Source organism: Oryctolagus cuniculus, chromosome 7 (assembly GCF_964237555.1).
Source record: "Oryctolagus cuniculus chromosome 7, mOryCun1.1, whole genome shotgun sequence".
Lineage (NCBI taxonomy): Eukaryota > Metazoa > Chordata > Mammalia > Lagomorpha > Leporidae > Oryctolagus > Oryctolagus cuniculus.
In genome coordinates this window covers 30,344,651-30,369,848 of record NC_091438.1, presented here as the reverse complement: position 1 = coordinate 30,369,848, position 25,198 = coordinate 30,344,651, and the positions used below count along the sequence as shown (strand labels likewise).

General features: G+C 45.2%; 1 long non-coding RNA gene across 1 annotated transcript in view; it reads left to right on the top strand.

Moving 5' to 3' along the window:
- LOC103350020 (uncharacterized) overlaps positions 1-25,198 on the top strand; it is a 67,921-nt gene that overhangs the window by 2,428 nt on the left and 40,295 nt on the right. Inside the window, exon 2 of the long non-coding RNA XR_011390321.1 lies at positions 1-25,198. This exon is cut by the window's right edge and continues 40,295 nt beyond it. This is a non-coding gene — a long non-coding RNA (uncharacterized lncRNA).

The following is a 25,198-nucleotide window of genomic DNA, read 5'->3' as shown; positions in this document are numbered from 1 at the left end:
GTTGGCTTATTGTAAGACGGCCCTGGTTGAGGTGCAACCTTCTTGCAGGTGGTATGGAATTTGACAGGTAAGTGTTGCCTGTGAAGCCTGTGTTCAGGGTGGCTCCTTGGGGCTGTTTTCTTCATTGAGTTGCATCCACTAGGAGCATTGGAGTCATTATTGTCTCAGTATGCACCTCCAAAGGCTGGCGGCTGGCCTGCACTCTCAGATAGAGACATTGGGTATAGTCTGGGTTCTCAGTGGGTTTGTAGTCTTGTGGGGGAAGCAGAAACCGAGGGGTATATTGATGTATTAGATAATCTTTGGTTGGGTGCTAGAAATTTTATAGGAGAAGTGTAAGACTTTGTGCAACATTAACTTTTTCCAGAGAGAGCTATTTGTACTTTTGGTAGGCTATTATTCTAGGGACATATCACTTTACTTACTTACTTACTTATTTATTTATTTAAAGATGTATTTATTTATTTGGAAGGTGGAGTTAGAGAGAAGCAGAGACAGAGACAGGTCTTCCATCCACTGGTTCACTCCCTAAATGGCCACAATGGTCGGAGCTGGGCCAGTCTGAAGCCAGGAGCTTCTTCTGGGTCTCACACACTGGTATAGAAGCCCAAGGATTTGAGGCATCTTCTACTGCTTTCCCAGGCCATTAGCAGAGAGCTGGATTGGAAGTGGAGCAGCTGGGACTCGAACCGGCACCCATATAGGATGTCGGCACTGCAGGCAGTGGCTTTACCTGCTACGCCACAGCGCTGGCCCCAAGGGACATATCACTTTAATCTTATTTGGGATTGAGATTGAGATAATTCGGAGATGTGTTTTAGTTTTGTGAGAGCTTGTCTATCTTATTCAACTTTATTTCTTGGAGATAGCTCTTTAAGGGTGTGTTTGTTGCATAATGGCTCCCCGAAGAGATCCATATTCTAATTCCTAGAACCTGTGAATGTTAGTTTTCTGCCTTAAAAAAGGGAGACAGCCCTGGATTTTCTGGGTGGTCCCAATGAAATTACAAGGAGACTTAGAAGTGGAAGAAGGGAGTGGGTGTTTGGCCTAGTGGTTAAGACATCAGTTGAGATACCCACCTGCTCAGCTCCAGCTCCTGGCTCCAGCATCTTGCTAATGTAGTCTTTGGAGGCATCCATGAGGCTCAAGTGATTGGGTCCCTACCACCCATATGAGAGACCTGGATTGAGTTCCCAGCTCCTGACTCTGGCCTTTGCCCAGCTCTGGTCATTACAGGCATTTGAAGGGGAGGGGGTGCACCAGCTCTCTCTCTCTAACTCTCTCTCTCTCCATTCCCTGCCCATCCCAGTGATAGACCTTGAGAGGCACCCTAACTGCGGTTGCCAACTTTAAAGATGGAGGATGAGGGGCACAGCTAGGGACTACCAGCAGCTTCTTCAGACTGGAAAAGGCAAGGAGAGAGAGAGAGAGAGAGTTTCAGGACACATGCATATCTGCATATTTGAGTTCAGTGAGACGCTTGTCAGATTTCTAACCTACGGAATTGTATAGTACACCTGTGTTATCCTAGGCATTCAATTTGTGATAATTTGTTGCAATAGACAATGAAAACAAGGTGTCCGCAGCTGAAAGTCCTGTTTACCAGAGCATTTTCTTGGTGGGTCCTGAACTCCAGGATTGGGCTCCATAGAGCTGTGAGACTTCTACAATCTTTACATTATATCTTTCTTCAATATTTTTGTTTTAATTTGTATGTATCTCATAAATACAACATTAGGAACCTCTTGCCTCATGGTTTCTGCTTCACTCTTACAAATCAGCAACTGCTGGACAACAAGAACTTCAAAGAGTTCAGAATCACATCTCTGCACTTCTCTTCCTTAAGGATCTGCTCCTTCAGGCTTGGGCTGCTTTGGCAGCCCGGAACTCAAATTTGTGTTCTTCCAGTTGTGACGCTTTGGTTTCTCAGCATTTGCCTCATCCTGCTGACCAATCAGCATTTATACATGGCAATATATGAATGGTAGCTATTTGTTGCTATGGTTATTGAGGTCAGGAAATCTAATGGCCTTGGTCGGTGGTCATGGCTTCTTTGAACCTTTTCCCCTTGTATATATAACAAGGGTTTCAGATAAAACAATCTCCAGGTTGTCTTCTAGCTCTTGCTGTCTTTAATTGTGGGGTCACTTTGTGTTTCAGACAGTGTTTAATTGTGGGGACACTTTATGTTTCAACCGTGTTGGTTGGTTTTATGGGATTCTAAGAGGTTGAGTCCTTGACAAGAAGACACTTCCAGTATCCTTATCATATTGGTCAAATAAGGCCTATTTGAGTAGAAAAAAATTACAGGAATGAGTAGTGTTTGTCAAATGATAGGACCAGTCAGAACTGGCAGACAGCAAAGATTTCCATTTGGGTCTAATGAAATGAAAAAGGCAAATGCTATGAGATCTTATCTCTAGAAAAATCACAACCTTACACCTCAACACTTTCTTGTCAACGCAGTTTGGTTAATTAATCCATGATTAATCTGGAGAGTTAATTGAATTTGTAGGACTTAATGAATTAATACCCTGATGGAGTTAAGATCCCAATGGAAGTAGAAGCCATCTAATTTTGGTTATTTGTGCAAGCTGTGGATCTGACCTGACAATTGCTTTCTTTGTAAGCAGTGTGGCAGTTAAATGGATGGCAGCTTTGTCCAGATTAAATAGGATGAAATTAGGTGGTGTTTTGCAGGCTCTGCAGTTCAGTTTGTTTTCTGGGAAGGCAGTCAAGAAAAAAAAAAAGCAATAGAAATCTTTGATTATACAAGCATTAGGCCAAAGCAGGAGCTCCTTGGGGAGCTCTAACTCTTGTTCATCTTTGCCTCCCAGTGCTCCAGCACAGTGCCTGGCACATCGTTGTTGATTAACGGAATGCATGAATGAATGATTCCTCCACCCACCTATGCAGTGCATGTTCAATAAATCACCATGTCCAAGCCCTGTGGTAGACACTAGGACTAAAGGGTGAAAAGCAAACCATAGTGGCTGCCATGGGAGAGCTGCCAACCTAATCAGGGTGGCTGTCCCCTGACAAGCAATGGCGCACGATTTGATGCAGCAACAGGTCGTGACAAGAATGGGAGGGGCAGTTTGACATCAGGAAGAACAAGGAGAAAGGTCTGAGGAACCATGGGAGGGTTTCACAGAAGAAGGGACATTTGAGCTAGGTCTTCAACTATGAACAGAAGATGATTCTGGGAAGAGAAGGGGAAACCATATTGCACAAAGTACAGTGTGCATAAAAGGTGAAGGTACAAAAAAACCTTTGATGAATGGTGAGCAGCGTGAACATGCGGGAGGGAGTGGAGAATGGGACTTGATGGGTGGTAGGAATAAGGTTGGGAAAAGTTAAGAATGATGGTTTAGAGACCCTTGGCTTTTTTTTTTTTTTCTGTTTGGACAGAATGCGGAGTCTTGAAGGACTTTCAATATGTGAGTGTCATGGTAGGATCCATGTTTTAGGAAGGAGTTCATACAGGTGGATAGCAGGTGGGTGGAGACTCCTGGCAGGAACCCTGACTGGCAGATGATATTGATGGGCACAGTGAGAGGGCGGAAGAGGAAGAAAGCCATAGTAGGGTAGGAGGACAAAAGGTAAGAGGGTGAAGTTAATGTCTCTGATCTGTAAAATGAAAATAATTCCTACCTATAGGATTATTTTGAGATTTTGATGAGAAATTGCATACAAAAATACCTAAGTAATTATTGCCTGGCATGTCATAAGCCTTAGTAAATATGAGGAGAGATCATGAGAGCCTAGCTGAGGCAGCAGGGGTAGGGATGGAGAGGGAATGAAAATGAGGAGCATTTAGCACATGGATGAGAAGGCTGAGTCATGCTGCTCCCCTGAGAGCTGAAAGCAGTTTTATGCTGACATTTGCTACTGCAGCCTGTGCTGCTGGCCTCATTAAAAACCACAGATGAGGCTTGGGGTGCTTGACCTTGGGTTATCCTAGGATTGTCAGATACAGCCAGCAAAACAGAGGTAGGTTGCAAGCAAGGGAGGCACTGAGCTGGGTGACAGCAGCCACACCTGAGCCTCTGCCTGCTTGCTCCTGTCGTGGCAGGAACCCAGGCACGTTCTGCCTCTGCACTGTGGTGCATGATCGTTCCTTGTTCTTGAGCAGCAGAACCATGTGGGCCCTCAGTGCGGAGGAACAGATGTAATCCAAACTGGGGAGCAGGCTCAGGCATGGAGACAAGCATCTGTGAGTCCCGAGTGGGTGTCTCACAAGGAGAGGTTTGAGGGGTGCCATGAAAGACCTTGTCCAGAATTTTTCTTCTGGTCTGAAGGTCCATTAGGAATCTGATCCTTTGGATCTGAAAGTTCCTTTGTCTCCCATTGAATGCAGATATCCCAGGGAAAGGTAGTAGAGGTAACAATGGTAGCAGAAATGATAGTAAGGGAACAACTGATGTGTTGTTTAGAGAACTGTTTGTTGCCAGGCACTGTGCCGGGCTCTCTTATTTATTATTTAACTGTTCCTACAGTTGTATGAAGTGAATATGTTGATGCATCCAGATATCACAACTAGGAGATGTTATGAAACGGGATTAAACACACACATCATGCAGTTTTTGAGAGCACAGAAAGTGAGAGCGAGGGCAAAAGTGAGAGTGAGAGCCGGAAGGTAGAGGATGTGGCGTGTGGGATGCTGGGTAGGTGCCCCCAGAAGTGAGAGGAAAGGAGAGATGAAAGAGTGGAGAAGAAGCTGAATTCTGGTCAGGACTGGCCCTGCTTAGCTCATAGCCATTGGATTTACCTGTCTGCTCCCCCAACCACCGCCCTGTTTTGTCAGCCTCTGGTTTGGAAATACAGAAAAACAATCACATGGGGCACAAACAGAACTGGATTAGAGTTAAGGAAGCAAATAGAGATTCAGTTTTAGGCAAGTGTGTCCAGCCACAGTCAGGACAAGCAGAACAGATTCCCAGGGCCAGGATGGGGGTGCCGGAGGCTTGGCCTTTTGCATTGTTCATATAAGGTACAGGGCATTGCTCCCAGTAGCTGTCCACAGATGGACTCTGAGGGATGTTACCTAAGAGTTCTCACTGGAACTTGGGCTTGCTCACCTCAGAGTCCTGTAAACCCCTCTGTCAGCTGTGTTTCCAGTGATAAAGGAATTACAGGTCTTCTACTTGTGCATTCAAGAGGGATCAGATGAGGGTCCAATGCAACTGAGCTTTGTTATTTATTAATGATTGCTTTCACAGCTCATCTGGGCCATTTAACATTTTAATCCTAAATTCAAAAAAAATTTTTTTTAAGATTTATTTATTTATTTGAAAGGCAGAGTTACACAGAGAGAGGAGGGGGAGAGAGAGAGAGAGAGAGGGAGAGAGAGAGAGAGAGAGAGAGGTCTTCCATTCGCTGGTTCACTCCCCAGAGGGCCGCAATGGCCAGAACTGCGCCGATCCAAAGCCAGGAGCCAGGAGCTTCTTCCAGGTCTCCCCCATGGGTGCAGGGGCCCAAGGACTTGGGCCATCTTCTGCTGCTTTCCCAGGCCATAGCAGAGAGCTAGATCAGAAGTGGAGCAGCCGAGACTAGAACCGGTGCCCATATGGGATGCCGGCGCTTCAGGCCAGGATGTTAACCCGCTGCGCCACAGCGCCAGCCCCAAATTGAAAATTCTGAGTTTCTGATCAGGAAGCAGGCAGTGAAGATGTAGACAGAATAGGCACCTGGCCTATTCTTCAGGGTCGTGGTGACACATGTGTGTCAAACATAGGGGTCAGAATAGCTTGATGGTCTCCAAGCAACAAATGATCTGAACAGTCCATGTGTCCATGTAAAACTTTACTCCAAAATGGTATTGGAGAGAGTTCTGGAAGTTAGGAGGTCGTGGTTTTGCCACCAGCTGTGTGACCATGTTCCTCTTCTCAGCCTTAACTCGCTCAACTGTGAAATTGAGCTATTGGACAAGATGAGTCATCTTTAAGCCATGTTGGGAAGATCTGAAGAGTTCTAAGTTCTCTGGGTCATCTTTTATCTGTTTAAAATAATGTTGTGTTGTGTCTAAGGTATTGTCTCTGCTTTTTGTTGCAGTAAGCAAATATTATAGATTAGGTAATTTATAAAGAAAGGGGTTTATTGTGCTCATGGTTCTGGAGGCTGGGAGATCCAGGATTGGGTTTCTGATGAGGGCCTTGTGCTACTTCATAACGTAGAGCTGGAACAGCACAGAGGGAGGGTGTGAGAAAAAAGGGGCAAATTCCTGCCATAGCTAACTCATTCCCATGAGAATGGTGTGAATTCATTCATTCATACCCCGAAGACTCAAACACCTTCAACTAGGGCCCACCTCCCAACACTGAGGGGTTATGGTTCTAACACACAAAGTGGATGGGGTGGGCATTTGGTGTACTGATTAAGACAGTTCCTGGGATACCCACATTCTATGTTGGAGTATCTGACTTTGAGTCCCAGGTCTGCTCCTGATTCTAGTTTCCTGCTAATATGGACCCTGGGAGGCAGTAGGTGATGATGGCTCACGTGGTTGAACTGCTGCCAATCATGTGGGAGTTCTGGACTGAGTTCCTGGTGCTAGGCTTTGACCTGGCCCACCTCAGGCTGTTGTGTGCATTTGTGGAGTGAACCAGCAGATGCGAGAGCTCTGTCTGTCTTTCTCTCTCCATCTCTGCCTTGCAAAATAAGTATAATAAAAGCTTCCAACAAAGAAAGTTTTGGGGACCATACTCCAACCACAACAGGTATCAATTGACAAAGGAGAACAGGTGCCTAAAAACCTAAAGGGTCCTCTACAATGCAATCAGTCCATGACTCTGTATGTGCAAAGCTTCTTCTTCTTCTTCTTCTTCTTTTTTTTTTTTTAAAGATTTCTATACTTATTTGAAAGAATTGCAGAGAAAGAGAGCAACTGAGAGAGAGAAAGAGAGAGAGAGAGAGAGAGAGAGAGAGAGAGAGAGAGAGAGATTGTTGATCTGCTGGCTCACTCCCTAAATGGCCGCAATGGCCGGGGCTGGGCCAAGTCAGATCCAGGGACCTGGAGTTTCCTCCAGGTCTCCCACATGAGTGCAGGGGCCCAAGCACTTGCACCATCCTCTGCTGCTTTCCCAGGCCATCAGCAGAGAGCTGGATCAAAAGAGGAGCAGCAAGGATGTAAACCAGTGCCCATATGGGTTGCTGGTGCTGCAGGCAGAAACCTAACCTTCTAGCCACAGTGCTGATCCTTTAATGCTTGTTTAAGCAAACAGCTCTGTAAGTAAAAAGTAGATAGACCACTGTTTCACAGGAATATAGACAATAGTTATAGACAAAATCAAATCACAAGATGTCAGTTTAGCTGGATATACATTGTTTGTTTGGCTGTAGCTAATATATAGAGTACAAAAAAAAAAAAAAAAACCCAGAGAAAACATGATTTTTTTGGGGGGAGGATAGGGTCTGGCTTATTTCACTAAGCATAGTGGTCTCCAGTTGCATCTTTTGCTGCCAAATGTAAGATTTCATTCATTTTTTCCCTAATATTTATTTGAAAGGCAGAGTTACAGAGAGAGAAAGAGGAAGAGACACAGAGAGAGGTCTTTCATGTGTTGATTCACTCCACAAATGGCTGCAAGGGCTGGGGCTGGCCAGGTGTAAGCCAGGAGCCAGGAGCTTCATCAGGGTCTTTCACACGTGTACAGAGGCCCAAGCACTTGGGCCATCCTCTGCTGCTTTCTCAGGTATATTAGCAAGGCGCTGGATCAGAAGTGGAGCAGCTGGGACTCGAATAGGCACCCATATGGATGCCGGCATCACAAACATCCATAGTGTCTATACCCATTATGCCATGACACTGGCCCCAGGATGTCACTTTTTTTTTTTAAAGCCATCATATCTTATGTGTTTGGGTTAAAATTTATCATTCTCAGGTCTGTCATTGTGACACTGTGGGTCAAGCCGCCATTTGTGACATTGGTTTGAGTCCCAACTTGTGACACTGAGTAGAGTCCCAGCTATTCTGCTTCCCATCCAGCTTCCTGCTAATGAGCTTGGGAAGTTACCAAAAAATAGCCCAAGTGCTTGGACTGCTGTCACCCACATGGGAGACCAGGATGGAGTTCTAGGCTCCTGACTTTGGTCTGGTTCAGCCATGGCCGTTGAGGCCATTTGGGGAGTGAACTAGAGGGTGGAAGATCTCTCCTTCTCTGTCTCTCCCTCTCTCTCTCTTGCTCTGCCTTTCAAATAAATATATAAGTCTTGGGAAAAAATTCATTATTCTGTTTCTTTTAGTTACTTAGTCCCACCTAGTGTGTAGGAAGACTTGTGAAGTCTATTTTCAGGATCATATCTGGAAGGTATAACATAATAAAATTTAATATTATGGTCAATTTATAAATAATATTATTAATAAAATAATTAACATAATAACATAATAAAAAGTTTAATTGGAGCAGAAAGAGTGAGTGGGGAGTGGACTGATGCAAAGGGGATCAGAGCGAGGAATAAGTAAGGGCAAAATTCCTTACCAATACTTGGCACCGCCTTCCAAATGAAGCTGTGACGTTTGAATGCTCTCTTCGGTATTGAGGTTTCCCCTGACATCTCAGGTTCCTTTCCTGTCATTTAAGTCTCTAGGGAAGGTTTCTGAGGATCCCCAAGGCTGGCTCTTCCTGCAATTAGCTGACAAGATCAATCAGTGCTTTGCCAGCTTGTGGCTTCCCAGGGACAGCTCTGAGGAGTGGTGGGGCCCAGAGCCAAAGTGGAGTACGGCCCAGAGCTTGGCGCTGTTCTCACAGTTAGTACTGGGGTTCTCTTTTTCCAGTGCCTGGGCGGAGCACTAGCAGTGTCGGAGCCCCGGGCTGCAAGTCCCAGCTCTAATGAGTTACATCATTTCAGGCAGGCCACTTAGCCTTTTGGTTTTTTCATTTTCCATATCTGAAGTGTGCACATGATGATGTCTGGCCTGCTCATCAGACAGGCTTGGTTTGAGGCTCAAATCATTTAATTTATATGAAACAGCCTAGGAGTTGAGAGCAGAGAACAAAGGGAAAACACTTCAGGCTTAAACGGACAGCCTTAGCTGCTGGAGGGAGAAAAGTGGGGTTGGAAATGCCTCCGACAGGGCTCTCGTGAAAGTGGAAGGGTAGGGCAAGCAGAGAGGCCATGCTGGGTGGTGCCATAGAACTCAGACCTGTGGTTGAATCCTGTTGCTACTGTGTGCTTAACCTCTGAGTCTCAGTTTCACCATCTGTGCATGTGAGCGTTGGCAACCCACACATGGGCGTGACAGCGCTTCCCATTTGTGTCATGGGCTGAACTGATACAGACCTTGGATCCTGTGTTGTATAAGACCTTTCCCAAGTTCTTCATGCCCTTAAAGGTGAAGGTAGAATAGGGAAAAGACAAAATATTGTGACAATTTCCATATTAGACATGTTGTAGGAACTATCATGGCCACAGTGCAGAAAGGGGTTTAGAGCTTTGGAAAGGGGTTGGACATACAGATGGAAATTTTAGGGTGGCCTTAGAGGTGGTTCAGGAACATGCATTCACTCAGCAAGCATTTACTGAGGACTTACTAAGTGTAGTAGGATGATGTGTCTCTAGGTCAGGAGATAACTGGTGTGTGGGAGAAATTCAATCCCTCCCCTTGCTATCGAGAAGACATAAACCATTACATAATAGTGTGCAGTGTGTGGTGACAAGTGCCAAGAGGAGGGTAAAGATGGGAAAGGGACAGCTTTGTCACTGGGTGTCCTGGGTGGAGGCCGCCGTGTTCTCTCCTGCTCTGATCTCAGGGGCACAGCCTGTAGGCACCGCTCCCAGGTGGCTGCACCTGCCCACCTCTGGCAGTCAGGTTTCCTCATCCAGGCCTCCATTTCTGCTTGAAAGACGAAGGGAGGGCACGACCACACGTCCCTCCTGTCTCTAATGGGAGGCAGTAAGGCTGGGCAGTTTTGATCTCACAGGGAGGGGACAATCTCCTGCCTGGACCTCTGTTCTGGCCCCTGGCTCTGTGTGTGTGTGTGTGTGTGTGGCTGTTGGCATGGAGACCGTGGCAGGAGCGGGAGGTGGGTCTGGCTCCGAGTGCTTGAAATGCAGACTTCATTTGGCAGGACTTTCTGTGACTCCGTATATTATCTTCACAGCTCCCAGTTTCATGGGACATTTGTGCAGATGAAATTGATCAGCAGCAGGAGGAAAATAGCCGTTGCCTAGGCAACCAGCTGATGACTCATCCCGGCTTTGAGGCAGCCAAAGTCATGAGCCTGCAGTAATTTTCCAGATGCTTCCCCACCCTCCTCTTTCTTTCTCTGCTTCCCACTGCCCAGCCTTCGCTGCTTTCTCTGCCCTGCACTCTGCCCATCTGGGTCCTGAGCTCTCCGTAGTGAGAGTCCCAAGCCCCACCCTGCTCCTGTGTCTGTGACTTGATCTGCTGCTCCCATCCCTTTCCTGGCTGCAAAAATCTTGATGCCATAGAGTCCCCAAGGGGGAACTTGTGCTTCATCAGAAAAGCCTCACATGAGGCTAACACCTTTCCTTTTGTTCTAACCCGAGCCCCTGCCTTGGTCCCAGAGATCTGCAGCATGTTCCTTTGAGGAAAAGGCCTCTTTTGGGCCTACCCAAGCAAAACCAGGTCAATGCTGTTTAAAAGACAGCATCTCTTTTGGCGGGGGTTGGCCATCTTCTTGTGCAACCTTTCTGCGCTCTTCATCTGAGGTCTGATTTTCCAGGTTCTTCTTAGTTATCCATTGTAATCCTCCCTAAAGTGATAGAAGCTTACGCCAGTCCCTGCCAATAGCATTTTCACTGTAATCAGGGACTTTGGGAGGTAGAGTGTTTGAAGACCCAAAGGAAAAAGTCTTGAGTTAGCCTATCACATACAGATGGAAACTATGGGACTTGGGTGTTGGACCATGTCTGAACATCCTGTATCCTGTTCCTATGCTGCTTCCGACTTTAACAAAATTCATGCTGGATGTGTGTTGGTGCCTCCATTCTGTTTCCCATTCCCATCCATATGTGCTCCATTCCCACACATGCATGAACACACACACGCCTCACTTTGAACAGCAGTGGCAGCTGATGGGGAACGTCAAGCTCCCATGACAAAGGCTGCTCTGTCTGCTTACTTTTTGTGGAGGTGGGCCTAGTGTCTGCTATGTGCAGTAGGCAAGGGTCTCAAAGTAGCACATGGTCAGGAAGGAATGAAGTCAAACAGATACATGCCTTTGTGGGAATGAGGCGTAGAGGTTGGGAGGATGCTCCTAGGTATGGTTGCTCCTCAGAGTTTTACCCTTTGGGGCCCTGGAATGCTTTGTGCCTTTCTAATGGAATCAGTTGGCTCAAGTCTATGAGGTCTTTCTCACTGGTGGTTTCCTTGTCTTACCATGTTGTCACTCCACTGTGGGGTGGCCAGACGGCACTACCACCTGCCACAGAGATGTGTGTTCCCTCCATCCTGCCCCAAAGAGAGTGAGCTCTTTGGTCTCAGGCACCCATTGTGGCTGCTCTGTCTTGGGCAGCTTCATGGACGGAGAAGAAGCTGGAGGGCATGACTTCCCAGGCTCTCTGAACTTCTCAATACAGAAGCACATGAAACTCCTGGGACATATAAGACCACCAGCTGTCCAGGGTGCGCACTGCTCTTAAAGCAGCCTGACAGTTGTTGTCCCATGGGCTTGTGTGCCCAGGCATGCACAGCTGCCTGTCCCACATGGTAGCCTGTCTGGCTTGTGAGCATGTTTTATATTCATTTACTTATTTGTTGAGCAATTCCTTCATTCAACAAAGGTGAGCTGACTTCCCTGTGGCATGTTAGACCCCAGGACAGTCTCTGCCAGCATGGCACTGTGATCTACAAGGCAGGCAGACTTACTCTTATAACAAGCAAAAGGGCTGTGGGCAGAACAGCAGGGAGTTGTGAGACCCTGGGACACTGGAGGTGGGAGGCAGGGGCCAAGGAAGTACAGGGGTGGTCTCTTTGGGGAAGATGACATGGAGGCCAAAGAATGGAACTTGCTGGACCAGGAGAAGTGGGGGTGAGAGGGAAGAGCATTCCAACAGAGGGAACAGAATGAGTAAGAAATTGTCCTGAGGTCATGGGGACCACAGCAGGGCCCAGAGAGGGAGAGGAGGCCAATGTGGCTTGAGAATCCAGTACAGGGAAGGGGACACAAGAAGTGGGAGATGGGGCTGACAGGACATTGCCATGGAGGCATCAATGGACCCTCAGAGTAGCTCAGATCAGGGAGAAATGAGGATTTCTCTCCCCTCCCCATCACCCTCCTCCCCTTTCATCTTTTTTTTTTTTTTGGTGGTGGTGGGGAGGGAGTGATCTACAGCTAATTTAGTCTTTCTCAGAAGTCCCATCTGCTGAGGAGCAAAAAATTTCACTTTCAAAGCTTAGTGTGAAGTAAAAATAGAAAGTCTTTTTGAGTCAATATGCTCAGATTCAGCTACCCTAAGCTGCAACTCTTCAAAATGGCTTCTAAGAATGTTGGGCAGTGTTTTGCTTACTTGGCACTTGCAGCAGCAGTGACAAAAGGGACCTTGGAGCCCTGCAGTGACCTGGACTGTCCCCCTGCCTCTTTTGGTCTCTGCAGCACTGTCCCTTGTCACCCAGGCCACCAGTTGCATCACTGATGTTGGTGGCTGCAGTATTCTACTGGTGTCCCTTGCAGCCAGCCTCTCAGTCCGTGTCTCTTTCTCTGTCTTCTCCCACCCCCGAAGTTGGCCAGAGACTAGCAGCTGCCCCTGGGCTGGTCTGACTTTGCCTAAGCTCCTGCTGTGTGTCCATCGTATCCACCAAATGATCTTCATCTGAGCATCCACCTGAAGCCTGTGAAACATGTTTTTCTGATGCCTGCTGCTGTGTATCTCAGCAGACTGCTGGCTGTCAGCTCACAGGGACTCCTGGAGGCTGGGTGTTTTGTGTTCTGCCACAGTTCGGTAAGGGGAAGCTTCTTGATATTAAAGGGAACTCCATAGTCTGGGCATTCAGCCTTGATTCTGGATTAAGCCACAGAGAAGAAAAAAAAAAATCAGAAAACCTCTTGCATAACAGTAACACAAAAAATTCATGTTGAAAGTAAAAAATATGCGTATGAACTACTCCTTCCAGCCCCTTTGCATTTTTCCTTTATAGTCCTAATCTTTCCCTGAGCAGATGGAATACCTCTGGCCATCTAGGGTGAAATTTACCTTTTTGGGAAGGCAAAAGAGAAGAGTGTGTGGGGCATGTGTATGTTTCAAAATAGAATTCCTGCTACTATGCTATTATAAGGATTTTGTGTGCTTTTCCCAGGGACCCCTGGAAAGTCATTGAAATATTTTTAGCAAGGGAATGATAGATTCAGATCTGCATTTTTATAAAGATCAAGCACACGCTGTAGAGAATGGATTAGATGGGCAAGCCACAGGTAGGCAGATTGGGCAGCAGTTAGTGGGTGGTGGCAGAGGCGATAACTAGAGACACTTGCAAGATGTTTAGGTGATTTAGGGATAGGCAGTGGAGATGGGTCAGATGTGGGGTTGAAGGAGAAGTAGGTATCCAGAAAGAACTGCAATTTGTGTGACTTGAGACTTTTTGGGAGTCTTTACTGAGAAAGGAAATAGTAAGAGATCCAGCTTTAGAGACTGGTGAAGGATGACACCTCTAGTAGGATATCTTGAGTTTAAAGTATCTATGAGAACCCGAAACAGGGATTCCTGGAGCCCATTTCTGCTGCTGTAACAAATAGCACAGGCTGGGTGGCGTCTGGAGGCTGAGAAGTCCAAGACCAAAGCACCGGCAGATTTGGTATTGGGTGAGGGCCTCCACTGTCTGATTCATGGATGGCACCTGCTAGTTGTGCCCTCCTATGGTGCAAGTGGGCAAGGCAACTCTCTGGGGCCTCTTCTCCAAGGGCACTAATCCCATTCCTGAGGTCCTACCCTCCTGACTCAATTCACCCACAATGGCCCCATCTCTAAATACCATCACATTGGTGATTAATTTTTTTTAAAGATTTATTTATTTATTTGAAAGGCAGAGTTACAGAAAGGCAGAGGCAGAAAGAGAGAGAGAGAGAGAGAGAGAGAGAGAGAGAGAGAGAGAGGTCTTCCATCCACTGGGTCACTCCCCAAATGGTCTCAATGGCCAAAGCTGGGCCGATCTGAAGCCAGAGCCAGGAGCTTCCCCCGAGTCTCCCACATGGGTGCAGGGGCCCAAAGACTTGGGTCATCCTCCACTGCTTTCCCAGGCCATAGCAGAGAGCTGGATTGGAAGTGGAGTAGCCTAGACTAGAACTGGTACCCATATGGGATGCTGGCACCACAGGCAGAGGATTAACCTATTGTGCTGCAGTGCTAGCCCCAAAAGAACAATTTCTTACAAATGCAGAATAGTATTATTTTCAAGTACATATAGGATCTACAGAAATTCACCCAATACTGGATGGAAAAGGTAAACTAATACTATATCAGGGAACTGTATTTATACAGAATCAGACCACAATATAATTTTGCTATAAATAAATACAAAAATGATAACTAAAAAATTCCTATGTATTTGAAAACTAAAAATACACTTCTGCATTATTTATGAGATAATTGAATTTACAAAGTAAAATGATAATGAAAATATGACACATGATTTTGCAATATAGTTAAAGTAATATCCAAAGAAAGATATTCTTATATCCAGGAATGTACAAAAAAATAGCAGAAATAACTCCCCTCTAATAGAAGTAAATAAACTGTAATAGTAACAAAATACATCAATAGAAAGGATTAATTAAGCTGAGAGTCAATTCTTTGAAGACTAACAAAGTTGATATACTTTGGCAACACTGATCAAGGGAAGAAAACAGTCAAGGTGTAAATAATCAGTGTCAAGAATAGAAAAGAAGACATCACTACAGATCTCACAGGTATTATAAAGAAAATAAGAATATGATGAACAATTTGTGCCAGTGAACATAAAATTGTTTGAAATAGATGAATTTCTGGACAAATATGTGTAGTCAGTCCAGGTGGGCAGCAGTCATTAAGAACCTAGTCTCTATCATGCTGCTTTAAATGTTTAACTTGAGTTATCTACCTCACCTTCAAGCATGGCTGTTCAAATGCTAGCTATCATATTCATATTATGGTCTTAAGGAGGAAGGAATTAAGAGTATTATATTCTTCCTGTTTAAGAATATTTCCTGGAAGTTTGACATGACACTTTTGCTTACTTCTCATTGGCCAGAATTTAGTTACATGGCCTTCCTTAGCTGCAAGGGAGGCTAGTAAATATAATCTTTCTCCGCTTGGCCATTTATTTGAGTAAAATTTGCAAATTGTATTAAGAAAGAAGGTTCCTCTCAGCCACTGATAAATATATTTCCTGTAGACCCAGGAATTGTTTTGGCCTTGAGATAGACTGCCATTCTTTCACCCAAAAAGGTCCCTTGCTGAATGATGGGATTCCAGCAGCAAGTGACTATGGGGTGGTCTGTGTGTAATGAGGTCTTAGATGTTGAAAGGAGAACATGATTCCTAACCAGATCTCTCATATCAGGAAATTATTTCTTCCTTAATTCAACAAATAACTATTGAGTTTATGAATATTATAGGAACTGTTCTAGATGTTTGGGAAAGAGCAGTTGACAAAACAGAAACATCTTGTCTTTCCTAAAGCTATGGAGAAAAAGAAAGCAGAGAAGGGGATATACAGTGCTGGGGGTTGGGAGTGATTTACAAATTTTAATGGAATGGTCAGGAAAGACCTTACTAAAAAACTGACCTTTGAGCAATGACTTTAAGGTGATGGGTAGAAGGACATTACATGGAAAGTAAATATCAAGGGTATTCCTGATACCCATTCCTTAGCCACCTCTAATTTCCCAGAGATGACCTCATAAGTGAGGGAAGAAAGGGATTCAGAGAGAAGGGTATTGGCAAAGTGAAGGTGACAGGACCTGGGAGAAGAAATAGAGGCACAAATAAGATTTTGGACTTCATGGTGCAAATATTCTAGCCTAATGTTGGCTCAGGGCAAGAATAAAGTCATTGCTAAGAAGACATTTTGTTTTATAGTAGTTTATTCATTTTTAAGAACCATTTATTTGAAACAGAGTGACATGTTGGAGGGAGGGAGAGAGGGAAGAAGAGAGAGAGAGAGAGAGAGAGAGAGAGAGAGAGAGGTTTTTTTCCCCATCTGCTTGTTCACTCCCCAAATGGCCACAATACATAATAGTCAGTTCTGGGCCAGGCTGAAGCCAGGAGCCTGGAACCCCATCGGGGTCTCCTGTGTGGGTGGCAGGGGCCCAAGCACTTGGGTCATCTTCTGGTGTTTTCTGAGGCATATTGGCATAGAGTTGGGTGGGAAGCCGAGCAGCCAGGACTCAAATCAGCGCTCTGACATGGGTATATGTTACTAACAGGACTCACCCCACTGTGCCACAATGCTGGCCCCATCTTTTTTGATTTTTATAGTCATTTATGCATTAAAGAAAAATGCAAATCCCATAGAGATCTTTATCCCCACCAACTTTGCAGAATTGTGTTCATTAATTTTTTTCTTTGAAGCTTCCTTATGCACATGCCTCTTTTTTTCAATTCATAAAAACCTTGATGGAGCCCAGATATGAGTCCTACAGTGAAGCAACACCTCCTGAGTCTGGTGAGCCACAAGCTGAAGTGACAGAAGGTGAAGGTCACATGGTGTTGATTTCTACAGAAAACCTGTGAAGAAGAGTTCTGGGTGTTCATCTGCATGAGGGGGTTGATGACTGTTAAGGGTATGGTGGAAAATGGAGGATTAGAGTAGTTCAGTTCAAAGCTTGGGGCTTCCAAATGGGAAGGGCTGGGATGAAGACAGCATGAAGAACCCATTTTCCATCATGGCAGGAAGCTCTGGTAGAAGGGCAGCAAACAGTAGCACAAAAGGGAAAGAAGTCCCCATTAAAGACAACCTTATCAACAAGAAATCATTTTTCACTCATTCACTTCAAGAGAAAAGCCTTAGTAAAATTAAACCTTTATAGCTCAATCCTATTCCAAAAAAGCTTCTCTGCATTTCCAACAAGTGTATCCTCTCTACTGCAGATTCGGGTTGGTTCTGGAACTCAGAATCCTTTTTGGAAAGTGCTGAAGTCCCAAGGCAAGAGCTTTGGGTGACTGAGCACTTTGTTCTTGCACCTGCTCTGCTACTTCCCCTTGACATCCCAGAGTCCTTGGACACCAAGCTGATGGTTTCCACGGGCCCTGTAACTGGTGTTTTTTAGACGAGTTGGTATTGCTTCAGCTCCTTCAGCTTTGACTCCAGCCGTCTGTGGCCCAGGTTTATTTTCATGTTTTCAGACTCACTACCAGGAGGGTATTGATTTTATTCTTATCTCTGTTGTACAGTTGTAGACTCCCCAACATCAGGAGCAATGGATGCTTGTGTATTTCTTCTCTTCTTGTCTGTCACGTACTGTGACAGACCACTGGGTCTTTTTGAAAGGAAATCTTGTTATGTTTCAGGGTACTGGGTGTATTGTTTGCATCCTCTAAGTACAGGAGACTAAGTATTAGGTGCTCCCTAGTGCATAGATAAGGAACCCACACACAGGGCTGGACTGGACAAAAAGTATGGCTGCCTCAAAAAGATACCCCTCATTCAGGTCATGAGACACAGGGGCTGACATGTAAGGTACTGGAATGGTGACCTGGTGCCGTCCTGGTGATGTGCAGCGGGTGCCCCATGAAACATGGCAATGGATCTTGGAATGCATGCACTGTGGTCAAGTACATGAGGGTCCAGTAGTTGGAAGTTTGCAAGGTGCATGCTGTTGGCTGCCTGATTACCTTCAAGGATTATGTGACCAGACTGCAGAAAGGTGTGACTATTTAAGCCAGTAGGTCTTACTGTGAAGTGTAATGAAAACCAGTGGAAAAGTCCAAACTACGTAGCCCCCATCTCAAAGGAAGGAAGCAGCACAAGGGCTCCAGACAAGGTAGCTGCATCTTATTTGTGAACAGGACCGTTCGTGCCCATAACTCATCTTCTCCTCCCTTCCTTCTTTTTTGCTTCCTCCTAAGATACTAATTGACAATGCCAATATTTTATGTTCACTTGTATGCTGTACTTCTTTACACTTCCTCTTAAAAAGCTAACTTTTATAATTTTCTTTTAGGGAATGAGTGAGATAGAAAAAGAGTAAACCAAATATAAGAAGGCTTCCAAATGTTGTGGAAAATGTACATTATCTTGAACTTTGTTTCTTTTGAATTTATTTTTGAGAGTAAGAGAGCCATAGCTCCTATCCACTGGTTCATTACCCCAGATGTGCAATGGCTGGGACTAAGCCAGGTTGAAGCTGGGAGCCAGAAACTCAGTTCAGGCCTCCCATATGGGTGGCAGGCTGCCTTACAGGGTGTACATTATCAGGAAGCTGGAGTCAGGAGCCAGGGCTATATCCCATGATATGGGTGTCCTAATTGGCTTTTTAACCACTAGGTCAAATGTCCACTTAGGGCATTATTTTTAACTTAATTTTTCCATGGAACTTTTGAAGTCCTTGAGAACAAACTATCTTAAAAAAAACCTGCAAAGCATTCAAAACAAACACTTACTGAGACTTGTATGATGCATGTCTGGACAAGTCTGTTAAACCTATTTACCAGGTCAATTTGACTGGAAAGGGAGTGCACAAAGGGTCTGTTTTGTCTTAATCATCTGGAACAACCTTGCACAATGTTTAGTTCCTTGTCTAAATATTCCTTATATATTCCCAGAAACATCCTTCTTAAAATTAATCAGTAGCCTTTAAAGCATACCCCATCTCTAAAGCTATTTGTAACCAATCATACTCAACAAGCAGGATTCTCCAAGCTGTGAGGAATTTGCTCCTGATTTAAAGACTGCCTGTTTGGGCCAAGCCAACATGTTTACTGTATAGTGATAGGGGAAAATGCACTGTCATGGAATGCAGACATTCTGACTAGAATTTGGTCACTTTTGGGACATTTCCCAGGACTCATTACAAGTCACTGGCTTATGTTTCCCAGGTCCAGACGACTTGTGTCCTGCCCTGCATAAACCTCAGATGAGTCTTTTTGCAGTCTGTTTCCATCACTAACATTCTCTTGTATGTGGGCAACTGCCTGTCAGCTCTCTAGTCAATGACAGTCTGGGGTGGCACTGGGTGTGTACCAAGGACCACAGGACTTGAGTCAGGAAACCAGAGTACCTTGTTTGCTGTGTGATCCTGACCAGTTTGCTTCCTTCTCTAGGGCTTAATGTCCTCAGCTGCAGAATGAGAGCCCAGGAAACACAATTTCCTTCCAAGAATATCTTCCAGACAGTCCATGATGTCTTCTATGTGAAATGACAGGGATGTACAGGAGAAGCAGTGCACCGGAAATCACACATCCTCAAGTCTAACTAAAATTCGCTTTTGCTCTTCCTCCCCCAACCCCTCCCTTTCAACAATTGCATTTGCAAAGTCTTGAGTTTCAATCGTTTGTTTACTTGTTTGTCTCTACCTCTAGACTGGGATCTTTCACAGGGCAGGGTCCACCTCTTTCTCACCTGTGTTTCCTCAGCAGCTTATGCAAAGCCCAGCACACAGCTCTAGTGCTCTAAGTGTGGGTGGGTTGGTGGGGTCAACTAAAGCAGCAGAGGTTTCATGGCTGTGTGTGGTTGGCACAAGGGGAAGCAATGTGGGAAAGCGTGGGTTTGACATACTTGGGTTCAAACCTGTCTTGAGCCATTTTCTAGTTGTGGGCCTTGGACAATTTACTCTTTGAGTCTCTATTTCTTAATTTTAACATGGACTTAGTGGATTCTTCCTGGTGAGGTTATTGTGAAAATTAAGTAAGATAATTTATGCTATGCACCTCTCAGAACACCTGGCACATGGAAGTTGCTCCTTTTAGTGCTGTGCTGTGTTGGTCCTGTGGCCACCATGCTACAGGTTCAAAGCAAAGGCAGGGGAGATTAGCAATTTGATTGCTCATCCATTACAAAATATATAGAGATACTTTGGTCTGCATTTTGTAGGGGGTATATTAATTTTTGGCTCCATTTGACCACTGACCTCAGAACTAAGCAGACTTTCAATTGGCAGTCTTGTCAGCTGTGTCCTGCAGTGACAAGTAGGCAATAAAGAATTTTCTGTGTCTGTGCAGAGAGGTGCAGTGCAGGTTTGCTGCAGTGAGTCTGCAGGCAGACAGTCTGGCTGTGGGAGGGAGACTGTTAGTATATTAACACACCCAGCCTGGAAAGGGCACCAGAACAACATTGGCTTTTGACTTTAAAGCTGACTCTGTCATTCTCCTTGGGCCCCTCCCACACCAATTAGAAAAGTGCTGTCAGAGGAGTCTTGGGGACTGCTCCCCAGTCTCTGTGGTCTCTGTGACTTGGGACAAGGGGCATTACCTACAGGTGACTGCCTCTATAGAACTCCCTTCTATCTGCAGAAGAGGGAAAGTAAGAGACAGGGAATTCTGATGGGGAAGGCATTCAGATTTACTACCAGGGTCATAAAAATTGTTTAATTTATTTGAAAGGTGGAAAGACACATAGAGATCCTCTATCCCGTGGTTCGTTCCCCAAATGTCTGTAATGTCTGGGGCTGGGCCAGGCCAAAGCCAGGTGCCAAGAACTCAGTCTGGCCCTCCCACATGTGTTGCAGGGACCCAAGCACTTGCACCATCATCTGCTGCTTCTCAGGGCGTGCTTTAGCAGAAAATTGCTGTCAGGAGCACAGTGGGGATTCACCCCGGGCACTCTGATGTAGGATGTGGATGTCCCCAGTGTGGTCTTAACTACTAGGCCAAAGGCCAGACCCAAATCTGGGACTTTCTGAGTCAAGATCAGTATTACTTGATGTTGGGGTTTAAATATATAAACAGTAGATGAATTTCTAACCCTCTGGTTGAGTTTGTTTTATTATTTTTTTTTGGTAAGTAAATTTTTTCTCCAGGAGAAATAAAATTATAGGAAATTAAAAAAATTTAGTTTTTCTGTCCTAATGTCATAATAATTGTCTTAAATAATTATAATAGTAGTTATCCTTTATGGAATATTTAACATATGTTAAATACTACACTAAATGCTTTCTATATATAACATCTCTATTTATTTTAAAGATTTTTTTGAAAGTTACAGTTACACAGAGAGAGAAGGAGAGGCAGAGAAAGGGAGAGAGAGAGAGAAAGAGAGAGAGAGAGAGGTCTTCCATCCACTAGTTCACTCCCCAATTGAACGCAATGGCTGGAGCTTCGCCAGTCCAAAGCCAGGAGCCAGGAGCTTCTTCCAGGTCTCCCGCATGGGTGCAGGGGCCCGAAGACTCAGGCCATCTTCTACTGCTTTCCCAGGCCATAGCAGAGAGCCGGATAGGAAGTGGAGCAGCCGGGACTTGAACTGGCACCTATATGGGATGCCGGCAATACAGGTGGCAGCTTTATCTGCTATGCTGCAGCGCCGGCCCCACATCTCTTATTTTTAAAACAATCTTATTTTTACTTGTAGCTAGAAACCTAAGAAAGGCCACATCTTTAACTTCACCCCAATATCTTTTCTTTAACACTGTTTACCTAAAATGAATATTCTGCCTTCTGAGCCCTCATGGCTACATCTGCAGGCTCACTGTTGCATTAAATACAATTTCAGCTGTGAGCTCAGTGTGGGAGCAAAGATGGAGAGGCTGTAGTCCATCACTATGGGTGAGTGTGCAGGGACCTTTTGTGTTTTGGTTTATATTCAAGGTGAGTGAGGATGCAAAGGTCCTGACTGTCAGAAAGGGACCACGGTAGAGTGCTATTCTGTGAAACTGAGGCACTTGCTAGTTCTTGAAGCAGTAGAGGCTCAAGGAAGCAACGGGTTTTAGAAAGCACGTAGATTAATGTATCCAAGTGGTTTTGCCATGGATACCAGAACCAAGGCTCCTATGCCAGCACCTCTTCTTTTGTCCCTTGGTCCTGTTTCTCCCAAGGACACCTTTTTTTCCAAGCCCTTCTAGGTGTCTTCACCAATCAACTGGGTGATGTGTGGTGCCACCCCATCCACCATTCGAGTACCCCTCTCTCCCACGTGCAGATGGGATGGTGGTGTGGGAGAGAGAAGAGGTGCCTGATGTGTGCTGACTGGGTTTCTCTCTTTCTGCCACCAACTAGTTGTGAGCCTTTGGGGAAATCAGTTCATCTTTCTGGGAGTCAATTTCCTTATCTGCAAAATGAGGGCTTGGACCCACAGGTCTCTTAAGAGAGTGTTGTTACAGGAAGTTTGAGTGTTCAGAATGGGGAAAACTCGTAAGCTCTAGCAGAAAGCACGCTATTGGTGTTGGGGACAGGCTTTTGGATTAACTGGGCCTGGCTTGAAGGACTGCGATCATGCCTGTGTTTGTATCATTTGAATATTGCTGCTGTCTCTCAGAGATGGAGTGCATGTCTTCATTTTTCAGATGAAGAGAGCTGAGGCATATTTGGCTATGGGCTGACCATGGATCATTACTGCTGATTACTTAATTTGCAGGGCTAATGCATTGCCAATGAGTGGCAGCTGATGTGATGGTAGCCAGGAATAATTGCCAGCAAATGGAGAGGTCTGTCCTGTTTTGCTTTATGAAAGTGAGTCAGCCCTAGCAGAGGCTCATGCGGCTTCTAATGAATTTTGTTAAGTTTGGAGAAAAATTGGACTGTAGATCAATTGTGGCATGTTTCCTCCCAACATTTCTCACCGAAAAGGTGCTAAAATTCTGAAATGAGCAAAAATTAAAAATATCTGCTTTATTCAGGAGGAAAATTGTCTCTTACGGAGATGCTCCTTGAAGAATATCAGCTTCTTGATTTGACTCAGTCATTTGGCCAATGAGCTCCTTCATCCACCTTGCTTTCCTTTCTTTCTCCAACTCAGTTTTTAAAACATATTTATCTATTTATATTTGAAAGGCAGAGAGAGGCTGAGGCAAAGAGAGAGAGGTCTTCCATCTGCCGGTTCATTCCCCAGATGGCCACAACAGCCGGAGCTGCACCAATTTGAAGCCGAGAGCCAGGAGCTTCTTCTGGGTGTCTCACCTTAGTGCAGAGGCCCAAGGACTTGGGCTATCTTCTACTGATTTCCCAGGCCATAGCAGAGAGCTGGATTGGAAGTGGAACAGCCGGGACTCGAACTGGCGCCCATATGGGATGTCAGTATTGCAGGCGGCAGATTTATCTGCTACGCCACAGCACCAGCCCTTCTCCAAGTCTTTTTTACATGTTTGTTCTTAATTCTTTCTTGTCTGGGATGAAAAGATAACTTTCTTTCTCTGTGCCCACCCTTCCACCTGTAAACTGAAATTGTTTTTCTGGTTTTAAAAGTGTTGCATGTTTCTGGTAGATAATTTGGAAAATATGGAGAAGTAAAAGAAGAAAATAATAATCACTCAGAATTCCACCACCTGCTAACATTTTGAAGTCTTTCTGATGTTTTTCTTGGCATATTTATTTTTAAAAATTTTTTATTTTTACTTTTTTATTTAATGAATTCATTTTTTTTCATAGATATGACTTTAGGAATACACTGGTTCTTTCCCCCTTATCTCTGCCCCCCTCCAATCCCACCTCCCCTCTCCCTCTCCCATCTCCTTCTTCATTATGGTTCATTTTTAGTTTGACTTTATATACAGAGGACCAACTCCATGCTAAGCATAGACTTCAACAATTTGCACCCACGCACACACACAACATATAGAGTGCCATTTGGGAACAAAATTTGCAGTTGATTCTCATAGTACAACTCATTAGGGACAGAGGTGCTATATGGGGAGTAAGATGGCATATTTCTTAAAATAAAAAAAATTGGATATAGCTTAGAAGCTTTAAAAAAAAGTCATAGCGAGAGCATTTTCCATGCCTATTAGACATTTTTGGAGAGCTGTTCTGGGGACTACCACATTTTGCCGTAGGATGCTTTATGATTTGCTGTGCCCTCCTGCTTTCCTCTGGAGCTTGGTTTTGCCCCCTGTGCTCATGAGCTGATCCTTTCTTGGCTCCCTGAGTGTGCTCTTCAGTCAGGCCTGTGCGCCTCCATCACTACAGCCACGCTGTGCATCAGCACCCTCCCCGTGTCTTCTCACATCTCCAGGCACACAGCGCGTCTCTATTCTTGTCTCTTACGGGCCATATCCAGAGACCTATTGACTTACATATTTTTGTATTTTTAGATGTTCCTTGTTTCAGTCTTTTTTTTTTTTTTTTTTTTTTTTGACAGGCAGAGTTAGACAGTGAGAGAGAGAGAGAGAGACAGAGAGAAAGGTCTTCTTTCCGTCGGTTCACTCTCCAATTGGCCAAATGGCCGCCACGGCTGGCGTACTGCACTGATCCAAAGCCAGGAGCCAGGTGCTTCTCCTGGTCTCCCATGCGGGTGCAGGGCCCAAGCACTTGGGCCATCCTCCACTGCCCTCCTCGGTCACAGCAGAGAGCTGGACAGGAAGAGGAGCAACCAGGACAGAATCTAGCACCCCAACTGGGTCTAGAACCTGGGGTGCCGGCACTGTAGGTGGAGGATTATCCTATTGAGCCGGGGCACCAGCCAAGTCTCTGTTGTTTTTATATCACAGTGTTCTGGACTGAGTCTTTGGGTGTCCCACAAATTCATATGTTGAAGTCTTAACCCCTAATGTGGGAGTATCTAGGGGTGGGGACTTTAGGAGTTAATTAGGTCATGAATAAGATCAGCACCCTTCTAAGAAGAGACAGGAGAGGATGTGTCTCTCCTTTCTCTCTGCTCCCTGCCATCTAAGGATCTACTCAGAATGATGACATTTGCAAGTCAGAAAGAGGCCCTATGAAGAACCAAGCTGGGCTGGCACCCTGACCTTGACATCTCACTCTCCAGAGCTGTGAGAAGAGTATGTCTGTTGTACAAATCACGCATCTATGGTACTATATTATAATAGCCCAGACTGGCTGAGCCACACAGAAAATCTAAAGCACAGCAGGACTCCAACAATGCTCAGGCCTCCACCAAGCTTCCCAGCCTCATCTGCTCTCTGCATGCACCCCATGAGCTGATCTCACATTGCACAGGTACACCGGGCATCCTGCTCATGAGTTCCCTTCTGGTTGGCTGTCATCTAAACCAGTGATAGGAACGTCAAACCTCTTCCCTGTGGCCCCACACGAAATAACGTCGATCCACTTAGTACTCTTTAAGCAAAGATCAGCTAGCCTTTTGTTTAGGTAGGGAATTGTTGTCTGTCGCAGCCCGGGCATCTCCGTCCTATCTCCTGGGGTGTTGTTCCTG